Source organism: Medicago sativa, chromosome 7 (assembly GCF_051527215.1).
Source record: "Medicago sativa cultivar Bolivia chromosome 7, Bolivia_mono, whole genome shotgun sequence".
Lineage (NCBI taxonomy): Eukaryota > Viridiplantae > Streptophyta > Magnoliopsida > Fabales > Fabaceae > Medicago > Medicago sativa.
Genome location: NC_140755.1, coordinates 57,622,849 through 57,638,887, shown reverse-complemented (window position 1 = coordinate 57,638,887; position 16,039 = coordinate 57,622,849). Strand labels below are relative to the sequence as shown.

General features: G+C 33.2%; 1 long non-coding RNA gene and 2 pseudogenes across 2 annotated transcripts; 2 read left to right on the top strand and 1 right to left on the bottom strand.

Moving 5' to 3' along the window:
• Positions 1 to 3,036: 3,036 nt before the first annotated feature.
• LOC146907078 (uncharacterized) lies at positions 3,037 to 6,961 on the bottom strand. Its single transcript, XR_015019866.1, has 2 exons — positions 6,570 to 6,961; positions 3,037 to 3,310 (listed from the first exon to the last, which is right to left on the bottom strand). It is a non-coding gene; the product is annotated as an uncharacterized LOC146907078 (long non-coding RNA).
• A 2,331-nt stretch (positions 6,962 to 9,292) lies between these two features.
• Positions 9,293 to 10,597, top strand: LOC146907077 (FBD-associated F-box protein At5g56370-like; annotated as a pseudogene). The gene is made up of 3 exons (XR_015020294.1): positions 9,293 to 9,827; positions 9,913 to 10,056; positions 10,139 to 10,597. The product of XR_015020294.1 is annotated as an FBD-associated F-box protein At5g56370-like (transcript).
• A 3,384-nt stretch (positions 10,598 to 13,981) lies between these two features.
• LOC146907076 (FBD-associated F-box protein At5g56370-like) lies at positions 13,982 to 15,450 on the top strand (annotated as a pseudogene).
• Positions 15,451 to 16,039: the final 589 nt, after the last annotated feature.

Here is a 16,039-nt window from a genome sequence, read left to right as displayed (position 1 = left end):
TGGATTGGGTTTTAGTGATCTGGTAGCTGGCACATGAAAACTTTATCAAAACTAGTAGAATATGGTATAGTCCAACCCATTGAAAATTTGAACAGACCAATGATTTTAATGGAAAATAGGCCGCATGGTTAGTTTGTGCTTCGCTATGAGAATCAAGTATACTATCATTCTCACTATGGTAGCTCTTAGAATTTAATTAATAATTGTTTCTCGTGAATTCTTCCATCCACTTGCTATAGTAATTGGAATCAAGGCCTACTGAGACTCGATTTCTTTTGAACTAATTTGAATATGCAGTATCAATGAAAATCATTTAGCTTGCTAAGCTCCTTTATTAGCATTATTGTGGAAAAATAAAGAAATATGGAGAAATGGAATATTCTTCACTCAATTATTATACTCTCTTACCTAAAACCTTTGAGTTATTGCAAAGTAGAGTGAAAGTCTGTGAAACAATAGATTAGATTGATTGCAGAATTGAAGTTCAGTTCAAGGGATGATTTGTTAGATCATTGTACAGCTTTCCCATTTCTAGGTCTTAGTTGAACCTCCCTTTAGTGTTAATGGATCTAACCTTAGTTTTGGAGATTAGTTTTGATTTTGACTCTATTTTGGAGATTAGTTAGTTGTGTCAAGTGTATATAGTAACCGAAAGTGAATAAATAGAATCCAAAAGCATTTTACACAAAACTTGTGTCTACCCTTCTTGTCGAGAAGGTAGTGGAGGCAATGGCGAGGGAAGCTGCTTCAAATTGTTCTGCAACGGAGGAGATGCAACCAGTCTTGCTCACTTCCAATGTGCTAGTCAAAGTTCTTTCTTGTTTGACTTTTTTCTCGGATATTGATTGTGTTTTTGCTCTGATATCTCTCAATTAATGTTGCTTTAAAATATGTCATCTTGGTGCTCTATCCTTGAAAGGAGATATTAGTTTGAATGTTTCCTCTGATTGGATATGTCTGCTCTAATGTTCGTAACTGAAACTTCTTACCATGATTTCTTCAGGCTTTAACAATCATGCATGTTTTAAGAGAACGGGTTTACTGGTTCTAATCGATTCTGGAATGGCTTTATGTGCTCTGGTTGCTTGCGCGTGAGACCTATATCACACTTGTAGAGAATAAGGTACTGTCAAACCCAGTGAAAGTTTGAACAGATCAATGAAACCACTGAAGGTAGCTTGTAATAATAGAAAAACCATTATGTACACCATCTTCCTCTCATACTTGGAAGGATAGGCCCTCATCTTAATCTTATACTTATGCTTTCATTTGATTCATTCAATGCTATACTTAAATTTGTAAAACCCATATGTTTTATTGTTGTCAAAACTTCCCGGAAAGAAAAAGCTTATTAAAAGTAAAAGCCAAAGAAACATCAAACTCTTCCAATCTTACCAAGGTGAATAATTTTAAAAGTCAAATATTCTATTAAGTTTTGGTAGTTGGTGCAAGGGGAGAAAATGTGCAAGGATTATTGCTTGTTTTTTATGAATGACATTGGCAATGAAGAAAAATATGTACTTAGTCATTCTAATTTCTAACTCACTGCTCCGTTTGTTTCTTGTGTTTCAAATCCTGAAAATGCACATTCCTAATTATTAAAAAAAAAGTGTTATGGTAACTGTGTCGGTTAATTCTGAAACTTGCTAAAAATATCATGAAAGAAAAGAAAAAAAAAAGTAAGGAACAAGACTTCTCTACAATGGACGGACTTCCCACAAAATTCAAAATTCAATCGTTTATACTTATTTTTATTTTTATTTTTTATTTTTTCATATTCTCATAAAGCATAAAATGAAAAAAAATTGCATCAACTTGATTTGATTTTTAGAATTTTTAGTGGTATTTTTATATATTTTTATTTTCTTTTGACAAATTTTATTGGTTTTTTAGCTTGCTTTTTCGGTTGTTTTTAAAAGAAAAATTCATAATTGTTGAAATAAAACGAGGTTCTGGTTGTTACTTATACATAAAGCATATTTTGGATTATATAATCCAAAAACCTAAAAAAAAAAAAAAAAAAAAAAAAAAAAAAAAAAAACTGACCGGATGTATTTTTGAAATTTAATAAGGTTTGTGTGAATAGATCTAGGGTATGTTTGGTAAAAATAAGCTAGCTGATAGCTGAAAAACCAGCTTATAACTGATGACGGATAACTAAAAGTTTATAGCTCAAAAGTTAACTTATTAAATTTAGAATTGATATAAAATGACATAAAAGTATGTGTATGTTTACTCTTTATATAAAATGTATTTATAAACATTTTATCAGTTTTAGGGTGACCGTGTTGGTTTATTTTGAAACTTGCTAAAAATATCAAGAAGGAAAAAAGCAAGGATCAAGGCTTCTCTAGAATGGACTTCTCACGGGACTCCACCCTGCAATATAAAATTTCATTGTTTATACCTTTTTTTATTTTTTTCATATTCTCAGAAAATTCTGAAAAAATTTGCATTAACTCAATTTGATTTTTAGAACTTTTTAGTGGTATTTTTATATATTTTTATTTTATTTTGACAAGTTTTAATATTATTTACTTTTTTCGGTTGTTTTTAAAAGCAAAATTCACAATTGTTGAAATAAAACCAGGTTCTGATTGTTACTTCTATATAAAATATATTTCGGATTATATTATCCAAAAACCTTAAAAAAAAAATAGATTAGATAATCCGAATGAATGTATTTTTGAAATTTAATAAGGTGTGTGAGAAGAGAGTATGATAGGAAAACTAATTGTCTAATAAAAAATGTATATACTCGAGCTCGTAGTCTCATGGGCAACAAGTTTAGTGCTCATCCTTGTATCCATGGGCATCTAAGTGATTGTACTCGCGTCTATTATCCGCACTTTAACAACAAAAAGAGAATAGATAACAAAAAAGAATACTACAACGCAATCAAAATATGATCTAAAATCTTTAAAGTCAACTTATAAAATATTGCACACTGTAACACCCCGTTTTCCCAACGTAAAAAATTTCATAATTAAAAATCAGAGTATTTCACTTTAAACGGAATGCTACACTTCTTAAAAATTCATAAACTGAACGAATAACAATTTATTCTTCAAAATCATTTAACATAAGTAATTCAAAACTTCGCAGCGGAATTAGTTCATTCAACATAAAAAGTCTTTGGCACGTAGGCCTCATCAGAAAATCTCACAAGTCTTAGTTCAATATTTATTCATAAAAGTTCATAAACAATACGTAAGGAATAGAAGTAAAGTCAAGTCCCATCCCGTTACGTATCAGAGCACCTAGACACACATGTGAGGAGTCCACTCACGACGCCTCTAATCTTGATTACCTGCAAGTTACCCATACGAAGAGCAACATTTCCAAGCAGAGGGGTGAGATTTCTCAAACAATAATATTAAGCATATAAATCATATAAAGTACATTCAACAACTTAAACATCTTATAATCCATTAATCATATCTAACAACTTAAACTTCCTTAATTAGTGTCATTATCTTCTTATATTGGTCGTAAAACTATCTTAATACTAATCATAAACATCTTCATATATTATCAATTACTAATCTTAACATCATCATATAACATCAAATAATAGTCTCCAACAATCATCACATAGCATCAATATTAATCACAAACGTCACCACATTTCATCAAACATTATTTATAAGCATCAACACCTAATATCAAATATAATCATAAGAATCATCATGTAATTTCACATAAGTATTATTATCAAAACATAGCATTACCGAAAACAACTTCATAATCAAATTCGTAATCAACTTCATATATCAACATAATTATAACTCACGTAACATCTTATCATAAATCATTCGTCTTCATTCATCATATCACTTCATTAATAACTTATCAACTTGACATCTTAACAACTTGACAACTTGACATCTCAACATCTTAACAAACTTCGACTCGACTATGCAACTTCTACTTCTCAAATCATCTTAAATCATCTTAGACATCTCCATTATGCATGTGGTACCACCAGGGCATTAAGCCCTCTTCTCTAAGGTCATAAAGGACATGTTGGGCATTAAGCCCCCATCTCTAAGGTCATAAAGGACCTGTCGGGCATTGAGCCCCCATCTCTAAGGTCATAAAGGACATGTCGGGCATTAAGCCCCCATCTCTGACTATGCAACAACACAACTCTAATGCAACGACATAACTTTCGTACAACTTAGACAACTTCATGAACATCTATGACATCCTAACATCTTGACATCTTGACAACATAACATCTTAACAACTTGATGACTTCATAACGACTCGACGACTTAACAACTCTTATCATCTTAACGTCTTAACATCTTTAACATCTTATCATCTTGACAACATATGGATCACATAAATAATTCATGTCATATCATAATATAACAATATCAAATGATAATAAACAACATCTTAAAACATCATATTCATCAATCATAAACAACTTCATATAACATCGTATTTAAACATCAACAATAATTCACTATGTATCTTTGTAAAAACATAATAAATTATCCACAACATATTTTCATGTCAAACCAAAGCTACTGGAAAGATATCACAAATATCAACAACTTTCATGTTTACAACAAAGATCAATTCAAAACAGAAACATATGAACAAAACGCAAAAACATGAAACAGAGAATGTTGTCACCGTACAATTTCGTTAAGACCTCCCTGTAGTATTTTCATCATAACTCAAAGACCAAACGTCATTTTCACGTCAAACAAAGCCACTAGAAAGCTAACAAAATTATCTAAAAATTTCATGTTTACGCCTAAGACCAATTTTGTACTCATCAATACCAGTTTTCATTTTAAATTCGGAAAAGTTGTGCTGAAAGTCCATAAAAATTCACTGTGACCTACGTGCATTAATTTGACCATAACTCAAGTTCTATAAATCGTTTTGACGTGAGACCAACGACATTAGAAAGCTAACATCCATACCTACAACTTTCGTGTTTACACCTAAGACCAATTCATCACCGATCAATACCAGTTTTAATATCAAAATTCGGGCAGAATGCAGATTTTCTCCAAGTTTCACCTAATCTCATGGTTCTAACCTCAAAACTACTTCCAATAATCATCCTATGGATTATCTAAGGTCTGTACACAATTTCTACATCAATTCAACAAGTTTTCATAATCTAATCATCAAATCTCTCTCAAAACCCTAATTCTCAAATTCTCACAAACTCTCCCCAACTTGTTAGATGTAATCTAATGATTTAACAACTTAATATTAATGCAAGATAGTCTCACCCTCACCTTAGATTAATTCCTGAATCAGCAGCAGCGTTCTTCTTTCCTAAGGTATTCTCCTCTTCTCTTGACTTTTCTCTTCTCTTCTCTCTTGTTCTCCTCTTTTCCAAAAAGCGGTTTAAGGTAAATTATTTCCAACCTAAGCTTCTCTATTTATAATACTAAAATATTCTTCTCAAATCTATTTAGGCCCAACAACTTATTCTTCTTTCTATTCTAACCCCCAAATCCACTCACACTAATAATCCTCATATTCTAATAAATAATATTTCTCTACTAAATATATAATAATACACCAAATAACAAATATATATCTATAACAATTAACAAATATATTATGCTAGTAAATACCAACATATAACATAACAAAATATCACTCAACAAAATATATTAACTAAATTATAAAAAGACATCTAATCTCAACAAATCATATATCCCTCATATACATCATATAAATATATAAATATATTCTAAAACTAATTAAAATAATTAAATAAAAAGGAGGGCGTTACACACACCGTATTATTTACTCAAATAGAAGCATATAAAGTATAAAAGAAACAAATGCATATAAATATTTGTTTATGTAGATATAATTAAGTACATAAATCTGCAACATGTGCAGTGCAAATATGTATCTCATATTAGCATATAAAAAACAAATATTTTATAGAAATACAAAATTAATGTTCATATTTAAAAAATACTCACGAGTTTTCAAATTTTTATCATATTGAAACATAAAAATTTGTTTTCGCAAATATAAGTACACAAAATATCATACTTTGTTACCCCACTTTGTGTGTATTTTATGTACTTTTTTCTTTAAAAAAAAAAACACACCAAATACACACAAAGTGCAGTGCATATAATTAACAAATTGTTACATATAAAATAAAGAAAAATTTCACAAAATTACCCACATTGTCCCTTAACTTAATTTCACATGACAATTTTGTTTTTTTTTAATCTTTTTTTGCGTCATTTTGAATAATTTGTCCATTTGCATGTAGATTTTCAAGCCTAAAATCTAACATTCATGTAAAGGTACCTAAAATTAAGTTTTTTAAATTGTTTTTTTAACATGTGCAAATTTTGTACATAGATGGCTTTGCTGTATCACATAATTATTGATGGCACATTTTTTGTTTATTTCGGAAAGAAAGTTTCCCGTTTCACTGCAATATTTTATCAAACACATAGTATGCATATCTAAAACTGAAAGAGAACAACATAAAATTTGAATTGATTAATAAATTAAATTAGAAATCTTCACTTCAAATACCAATATAAAAAATTAATGCTTACTTGGGCAAGAGGGTCATCTTTTGAGAGAAAGCTTCGAAGATCCAATTGCTCACTAAAATATTTTATCAAGCATGTCATGTGCATATCTAAAACTGAAAACTAAAAAGATAACATTCAAAGTGATTACTAAATTAAACTCAGTGAGTGATTGTGATAAAGGTGATTGAAACACATGCATGGAAAAGAACCGTATAACATGGAAAGGATGATATATACATGTCAAACATTGCACTGCAAGCCATGTGTCAATGTTCCAATGTATCAGTAGTTTCCGTTTAAATTTTGTGATGTACTTCAAATAAATCATAGGATCCATTGTGAATATGTTTTACAAATATTAATAAACAAGCGTTTTTCTCAAAAGAAAACACGTTTGTTGCAAGTTATTGTGATTGACATAACTTAAAGCCTTGAACGAGGAAGAGCATCCTCAAAGAAGGGAGGATCTCAAGGCTTCTGCTTTTAAGCGAAACAAAACTCTAGCATTTGTCATGGCACCCGCCTGAAGGGCTAGCCACCCAAAAGTATAGTGTCTCGCCTCTAAATGCTCAAAAGGGGGAACTAAGCCTTGTCGGACGTGTTCCCCCGGACGACCAAAGAAAGCTCAAAGCGCGCGGCATGAAACAAAATGCATCAATGCAGGGAAAAAGAGCGAGGCGCCGGATAACCCTCCCAAACGTGGCATGAAATGAAAATGCATAAACGTGAAACATGGCATGAAATAAAATGCGAAGACACGAAGAGTTAGAGGGAAAGCACAGGTGGAATGGAATCCACAACAACTGAACGAGAAGGGGCTCTTAAGCTTCTTTTCTTTAAAACTTTCAAATCAATTACAAGAGGAGCCGCCATAGCGAAAATCACATGAAATTACAAAGGTGTAAAAAAAGGTCTTAAGCTTCTTTTTATTAAAACGCTCAAGGCGATTACAAAGGAAGCTGCCGCAGCAAGAAATATACAAACAAATAATGTGGGGGATATACCTAATCAACCCTTGCCACCAGCGGAAAGAGATGCATCTGGCTATAAACAAGCCTAATTTAGAGCAAACCAGACAAAGTCAAGTAACGCACCCTCAGCCAGGAAAAGAATCAAATCCTTTAACACCCGAGAGGCAACCCGCTGGGAGATACAAAACTCGCGAGGAGGAAGCCTAGTGCCATCAAACTCAAGGATCCAGGATCTCGAGCAAAGGCATCGCGGAATCCCTGTCTTTGTCACAACATCCGCAATTTCTACCGTAGGCTCTCGCATCAAACCGAACGGCCCTGGGTAATGGGAGGAAACACGGCAAGCCCTTCATCTCAACCACAACACCCTTGATCTTAACTTAAACTTCTCGGAGAAGAATAACGATCTTGCTCGAAACCGCCCGATCTAACGCAGATTTGGCAAACGTTTTGACCAGTTTAGTTTTCTCATTCCCGCTACATGTCGCTGTAACAAGTGCACCAAACCAATCCCCATGAAACACAAAAGGAATATCCATCTCTCATTCAACCAAAATGATGAATAAAAAGAAAACTCATAAGAAAGAAGAAGAAACGTTTTTCGGAAACACGTCAAGGAAAAATGATAAATGCAAGAAAAACAAGAAGAAACTCCCCTTAAAATAGCCCTTGAAGTTGTTCGAATCAACGGACCAAATGATGTGTAAACAGAGAGCCACGATTTAAACGGGTGAAAATAGCTTCGAAAAATGTGAAACGTTGTCAAAGCGAGGCGTGCGTGAAGCATTTTTCTTGGGACGCTTGGGCCTCATGAAATTGACACGTGGAGAAAGCAGATTTAACAAACGCTCCACTAAAAACGTTTCAGTTCAAGGCATTAAATGATTACTGCTCCCACTAACTCTCGTCAGGAGACACCTCCTAGGGAAACGGAATAAAAACTTCCCATCAAGCACATAGAGCGCCTTAAAGTCATTGCGCCTTAAAGGTATCAATGGCTTGGGGGCAACTATTCTGGACCGATCAGAAGATCAATCATACGTTACCACGTGGCATAACTTACACCGCCTTAAGGCTCCACGCCTGACGAAACACGCCGGCTCAAGCGCATCGTGCCACAAAGAAGAACGCTCCCACGCGAGGATCGCCCTTATGTGTCCTCTAACCGTCCCTAATCACACGCCGCATAAACCGAAGACAATTATGCCCAACACGCTCTTTTCACCCTCAAGGGACGATTCACTTTTCACAACACTTTCAACACACTTTTTCTCAGTTCCATTACTTAATTTAGCATCAGAGTGCTAATATGCCTATAGGCACCTTTCGTTCTACCGCAAAGACTCAACACCGTCATACCAGAATCCCTTACCGTCACATTATAGCATTATCTGTCGTCGTTGCCACTCATTTGTTCTCACCGAACAGATCAATAATCAATTGTGCGTTTATTTATTATAATAATAATAATAATAATAATAATAATAATAATAATAATAATAATAATAATAATAATAATAATAATAATAATAATAATAATAATAATAATAATAATAATAATCACTTCTTTGAAAAAACTATTTAATTTTTTTTGCATACAACTATATAAAATGGAGCTAATCCCATTATACATCACATACTTTCATTTCTTCCAACCAAAATCTCTGCTGCCACCAGCATCCTCTCGGAGAGATGGAAACCATTATGGCTCTCAGTACCCACTCTCCACTTCGACGACGAAAGTTTCCCAAACTACGATTCCTTTCGCCATTTTGTGTCCTTTGTCTTTATCTCACGAGACATCACGTTACCCATCCAATCATTCAACGTCAAATTTTCACAAGCTTCTACCCACCACTCACACGATATCAATCTATTTGTCCACACTGTTGCGCAACGAAGGGGAATTGAGAACCTCGATCTCGAAACATCTAGCATGCTTTTCTGTAAAGTCAAGTTACCTCCCAGTATTTTCAGTTGTAGGACCCTTGTCGTTCTTCATTTGAAAGGGTTCAGAGTGAATGACCTTTCTCAATTGGTTGTAGATTTCCCTCTCCTAAAAACTCTTCACCTATGTTTTATGCGTTTCGAAGTTCTTGAACATTTTGTAAAGCTTTTATCTGGATGTCCCATTCTAGAGGAATTGCGAATAAATACAGTATACCCAGCGAAAAAGTCACTTGTTTCAGTGGAAAATTCTCAGTGCTTACCAAATTTGGTTAAAGCAAACATTTCTGACATGTCTCATAGGGTGGTGAATGTTCTGTTTACTTTCCTTTGCAAGGCAAAACTTATGTGTGTAGAACTGGTAAGAATGTTATATGAGTCTCTCTGATAAATGTCTTAATGAAAGTGGGGTTTATTTCATTTCTAACTTTTGTATCTCACTACAGAACACAGGTTATAGCCATTTTCCTTTGTTTCAAAATCTAATCCACATGGAACTTATTCTCAAGCGTAAACGCTATGAGAAGTGGAAGTTGGTGATAGAAGTGCTCAAACGTTGTCCCAAACTTCAAAATCTAACCATTCATGAGGTTTTGTTGTTGTAAATGATTTTCTCTTTGCTTTTTACCTTAACGTATTTATTTATTAACAAAATATTTGAATTGTTGACAGGACTCTAGGAATAAGAAGGAAGTTGTGGATAATTGGATGAATCCAACAATTGTTCCTGAATGCCTTTCAACACAGCTCAGAACATGTTTGCTTAAAGGCTATAAAGGCACGGAGTGTGAAATTCAATTTGCAAAATATATTATGCAGAACGCGAAAGTGCTGAAAACCATTTCAATTGTGTCTATCCCATAGATATAAATCTCAAGTACCAAGTGATATCGAAATTAGCTTTGTCAGCAAGGGCCTCAACAACATGTGAACTCATATTTGATTGATGACAGTTAGGGCATAGTTGCAATAGTTCTTATGTGTGCTTTTTATATTAGATTCTAACATATGCAATGCGAAGATTTAATGGTTTTCAAAGGCATGACCTATGTTTCATTTTGACTCTGTCATTTAGATTTTCAAATATGTATTGGCTTTCATGTATTAAAGGTATGTCAGATCCTTTCAACCAAGTCGTCTCTTATCTCTTTGATGGTTGTTTACATCTATGCCATCATCATTAGCTCTTAGAATTTAATTACTATTTGCTTCTCTTGAATTTTGTCATCCACTTGCTATAGTAATTGGAATCAAGACCTACGTCAATTGGAACTCGTTTTTTTTTCCACTTGTTTTAATATCTGTTATCAATGAAAACTATTTAGGTTGCAAAGCTCCTTTATTAACATTATTGAGGAAAAATAATGAAAGATGAAGATAATTGAAATATTCTGTACTCAAATATATGTTACTCTCTTATATAACCTTTATTTATTGACATATTTTTTATTGACATATTTTTCGTCAGTACTATGCAAATGTTATTGCAGTATTATGTTGTTACGTTTCATATAATATATTTTTGAGCTACTAGAGATGTGTTTGACTTAGTTCTTGGTTTTTCTCTCAGATGCTATTTGATTTCGTATTTGACCAAATTATATAATTTTTCTTATCAATCTCATTGTACAACTACCATGGCCTATGATATGAGGTACGGCATGGGAAATAGAGAATCAGCAGATATTCTCTTGCACAATAATAGAATGCCTATACGGCAGTGAAAAATGGCAGATGACAAAACAGAAACTTTAGTTTTGGTGAGTAGGACTGTAGGAGCTATGCAAAAAGATTGTGTTCAAGGTTTTGTCACTTGGGCCCGAGAGGGTGGCGAACGAACCTCGATGATCCTCAATAGTTTCTATATTTTGTATACTGGTTAGGGATTTGGTTTGCATTTTGCTATTGCTATTAGTGATTGAAAACTGGTTTGGTATTTGGTTTGTATTTGATATTTCTGACTTCCTGTTACTATTTGCATACTGTTTGGTATACCTATGGATTTATTGCATTTTGGTTTGCATTTCTATTCCCGTTACTGATTTCACACTGTTTCGTATACTGGTTTGCATTTGGTCTGGATCTTGATTTGCTATTATTTATTGCATACTGGTTTTGTGTGACTAATAATAAGGGAGGAGATGCAACTGGTCTCAATCACTTTCATTGTGATTGTCGGAGTTCGTGATTGTCGGAGTTCGTTCTTGTTTGTCTATTTTTTTCCTTTGATTTGATTGTGCTTTTGCTCTGATACCTCACTCAATCATTGTTGCTTTGAAATATGTCATCTTAGGGCTCTATCGTCTAATGAATATATTGGTTTGAATATTTGCTCTCATGATTAAATCTATTACTCTGATAGTTATTTTCTTATTGGGTATGTCTGCTCTGATGTTGGTAACTGAAGCTTCTTATTATAATTTCTTCATGCTTTGAGAAATCGCATTTACTAGCTCTAATATTGATGGTATCACTTCATTCCTAAGCATAAAAAGAAACATTATTATATTGAAAATATAATACAATATTTAATAAGAACCTCACTGTCATTGTTTCCTCCTCTCTGCATTCTATTCATAAAATTAGAAAAGTAGATTTACATAAAATTAGGGTTCTAGGCTTGGTTTGATAGGATTAGGTAATTAGACTCATCCAACAATCCCAAGACAAAGAAGTCTATTCACTCATGTTCATCATAGACAAAGAGGTGGAGAAGAAGAAGAAAGACATAAAAATAAATAGCTGAAAGTAAAGAACAAGAATTTTAAAGAACAAGGAAAAATAAGAACTTTTATTCAAAGAAATAATTGTCACGTAAAATTCACAAGAACAAAAGATGAATAATAAGTCTGGTGGATGCTCTATTTATAGCCTAAAATCTAACTTAAGCCCTAAGAAAAGGCATAAAAATTACATAGCAAGCAACCCATTGGCTTTTAGGTCTGAGAAATAACAAAACATAGCAGATGGGACAAGGCAAGGTCGTGCTCAACTTGGCACGGACCGTTCCTGTCATTCTGGCAAAATCAGCAAAAGGGGAAAAGAGCGTCGCGCACGACCGTGCGCCTGCAGGCACGAACCGTGCCTGTCTTCCTGGAATCATAGGCACGTTTAAACAAGGGCAACACAGTTTGGTCTTAGTCAGGCACGATCGTGCTTGATATTTTTGCATAGGATCTTCATATTTTTTGTCTCGATCAGCCCAAATCATGCTCTAGAACCTTCCATTCCTTAACCATGCACCAAAACCCTTTCTTTTGTTCCAAGACTCAATCTTTTACCATATTTGTTCCTGAAATTAAATAACAAACAAATTGAAGTACCAAAGTTCTAAAAAGTAATTAAAAACAAATAAAATCTTAATAAAATAAACTTGAAAACCAACTAATTATTGACTTATCAAACTCCCCTATACTTGAATTTTTGCTTGTCCTCAAGCAAACGGCATAAACATTAGCAGCATTAACAACATTTAACATATGACAATACAGTTAAAAACTTTTGTCTCCTCCAAGGCTTTGTTTTCAGCGTACACTAATCACAACTTCAAGTATTTCTCATGAACCTATTCAACCCAACAACAAGTTTCAAGTGAGTGTGTGTGTGTTTAGTCCAGCTTTTTCTTGTTCCTGTGTAAGAGATATTATGAGGAAACAGGTTCTAACCTTAATACTAAACCAACCAAGAAAAGTTCTTTCTTCATTTTATATAAGAGTGGTGGGAATTATTTTTTTCTCCTCTAGATGTGGTAATTTGCTACAAAAGACATAAAGAGGTAAAAATATGCTCAAATGTCAAATGATTATGATGAAACAAAATTGTGTTTTTGGTGGTAAAAAAAAAGAGAAAATAAAAGATATACTATGGATTGATACTGCAATGATTAGAAAAGTTTAAAATATACTTCTAATGAGTAGTTTGTTGAGATATTTATGCTACAAAAATATTAAAAGTAAACAAAAATTTAAGAAGCTAAAATAAAATATATTAACCAAAGTAATGTCCTTGTGAGTTTAGCTCAGTTGTTAAGAACAATGCATAATATATGCAAGGTCTGGGGTTTGAACCGGGAAATATATTAATTTTTTATTCGTCTTTAAAAGTAAATTAAAAGCTTAAATAAAAATTTAGTTGATAAGATCAAATATTTATGCCAAATAAAATATTTGTTTTTTTTAAGAAAATAAAATATTAGTTTTAGAAAAGAAAATAATAAAAATAAAAATATCGAAGAATAAAAAATTTCTTACTATATATCGATGAGGTCTTGATTGTTACATTAGGGTTTTGGCCTCCATCACAACATACGACGTTTTCCCCCTCAATCTTTTTCAGAACCCCCTCATTCATTCACCATTCTCAACTTACAAAACAAAACACTCACATTCCTTCTAAGTTCTTCTGACCCTTCTTGTCAATAGCTTTCCATGATTTCATGATTTAGCTATAAAATTGTTTCGAACCTCAATTTCTAAACAGATCAATTTTGTTTAGATCGCTGGTTTTAGATTAGGGTTTGAGTTTTGAAATATGTCACGATCAATCCCGACCGAAAATAGGATTAGCGCATTACCGGATCCCATTATACATCACATACTTTCATTTCTCCCAACCAAACTCTCTGCTGCAACAAGCATCCTTTCAAAGAGATGGAAACCACTGTGGCTCTCAGTTCCGACTCTCCGCTTCGACGACAAAGCCTTCCCGAACTACTGACTCCTATTTCAGATTTGCGTCCTCCGTCTTTCTCTTACGAGTCATCACGTTACCCATCCGATCATTCCACCTCAAATGTTCACCAGCTTCTACCCATTACTCACACGATATCAATCGATTTGTCTATGCCTCTGCTCAACGAGGAGGAATCGAGAGCCTCAATCTCGAAATATCCAGCAGCATGGTTTTCCTTAAAGTCAATTTACCTACTAGTATTTTCAGCTGTAGGACCCTTGTCGTTCTTCATTTGAAAGGGTTGAGAGTGAATGATCTTTCTCAATTGATTGTAGATTTCCCTCTCCTAAAAACTCTTCATCTAAGGGTTATGCGTTTCGATGTTCTTGAAGATTTGGTAAAGCTTCTATCAGGATGTCCCATTCTAGAGGAATTGCAAATAGATGGGGTACATGGAGGGAAGTCACTTGGTTTAGTGGAAAATTCTCAAAGCTTACCGAATTTGATTAAAGCAAACATTTCTCATTTGATGATTAGTAGGGAGGCGAGTGTTGTGTTTACTTTGCTTCGCAGGGCAAAAATTATGTGTCTAATGTTGGTAAGAATATTATATGACTCTCTCCAATAAATATTTCAATGAAATTAGTGTTTATTTCATTTCTAACTTTTGTATCTCACTGCAGGACATAGGTTATATCCATTTTCCTTTGTTTCAAAATCTAATCCACATGGAACTTCTTTTTATGCTTCAACGCTGTGAGAAGTGGAAGTGGGTTATAGAAGTCCTCAAACGTTGTCCCAAACTTCGAAATCTAATCATTCATGAGGTTTTGTTATTGTCAATTATTTTCTCTTTGGTTTTTACCTCAACATTTTTTCACCTCTTTATTTTTTATTAACAAAATATTTGAATTGTTGACAGAAGTCTAGGATTGAAGAGGGAGTTGTGGATAATTGGATGGATCCAACAATTATTCCAGAATGCCTTTCAACCCAGCTCAAAACATGTTCGCTTGAAGGCTTTAAATGCATGGAATTTGGGATTCAATTTGCAAAATATATTATGCAGAATTCAAAAGTACTGAACATCATGTCAATCAAGAGTGCCTCTTCCGTAGATTTAAATGCCAAGTACCAAATGTTAATGAAATCAGCTTCATGGACAAGGGCTTCTACAAAATGTAAACTCTTATTTAAATGATGGAAGTTAGGGCATAGTTGCAATAATAGTTCTTATATGTTATTTTATATATTAAAATCTATGTATGCAATGCTAAGATTTGATGGTTTTCAAAGGCATGACCTCTGTTTCATTTTGACTTCTATGTCATTTAGATTTTCAAATATATATTAGATTTCATCTATTAAATGGATGCTATATCCTTTTTACCTTTTAATTTTCTATCTCTTCGATGAGTTTTTACATGACTTGTATCAATGTATGTCATTTTCGGGTCATCTCATGGACTTGTGGGAATGAATAATATCATTTTCACTGTGTGCTTCACTTGAGAGTATTAGTCTTGTATAATATCTTTCTCATTTTGGTAGCTTTTAGAATTTAAACGCTAATTATTTCTAATGAATTCTTTCTTCCACTAGCTATAGTAAGCTCCTTTGTAAACAATTTTGAGGTAAAGCAAAGATAAAAGAAAAAGGAATTATTCTTTACTCAAATATTTTACTCTCTAATTGAGCTTTTTGTCAGTACTATACCAATGTTTTTGCAGTATTAGATTAGTTGCATTGCATATAATGGATTTCTGAGTTACTAGAGAGATATTTGACTTTGTTCCTGAGTTTTTTCTCATGTGATATTTGTTTTTGCAATTGACCAAATTATATAATCTTCCCTATATATAAATCAGCACATATTGTTAAGGTTAATGAAATGAGGAATGT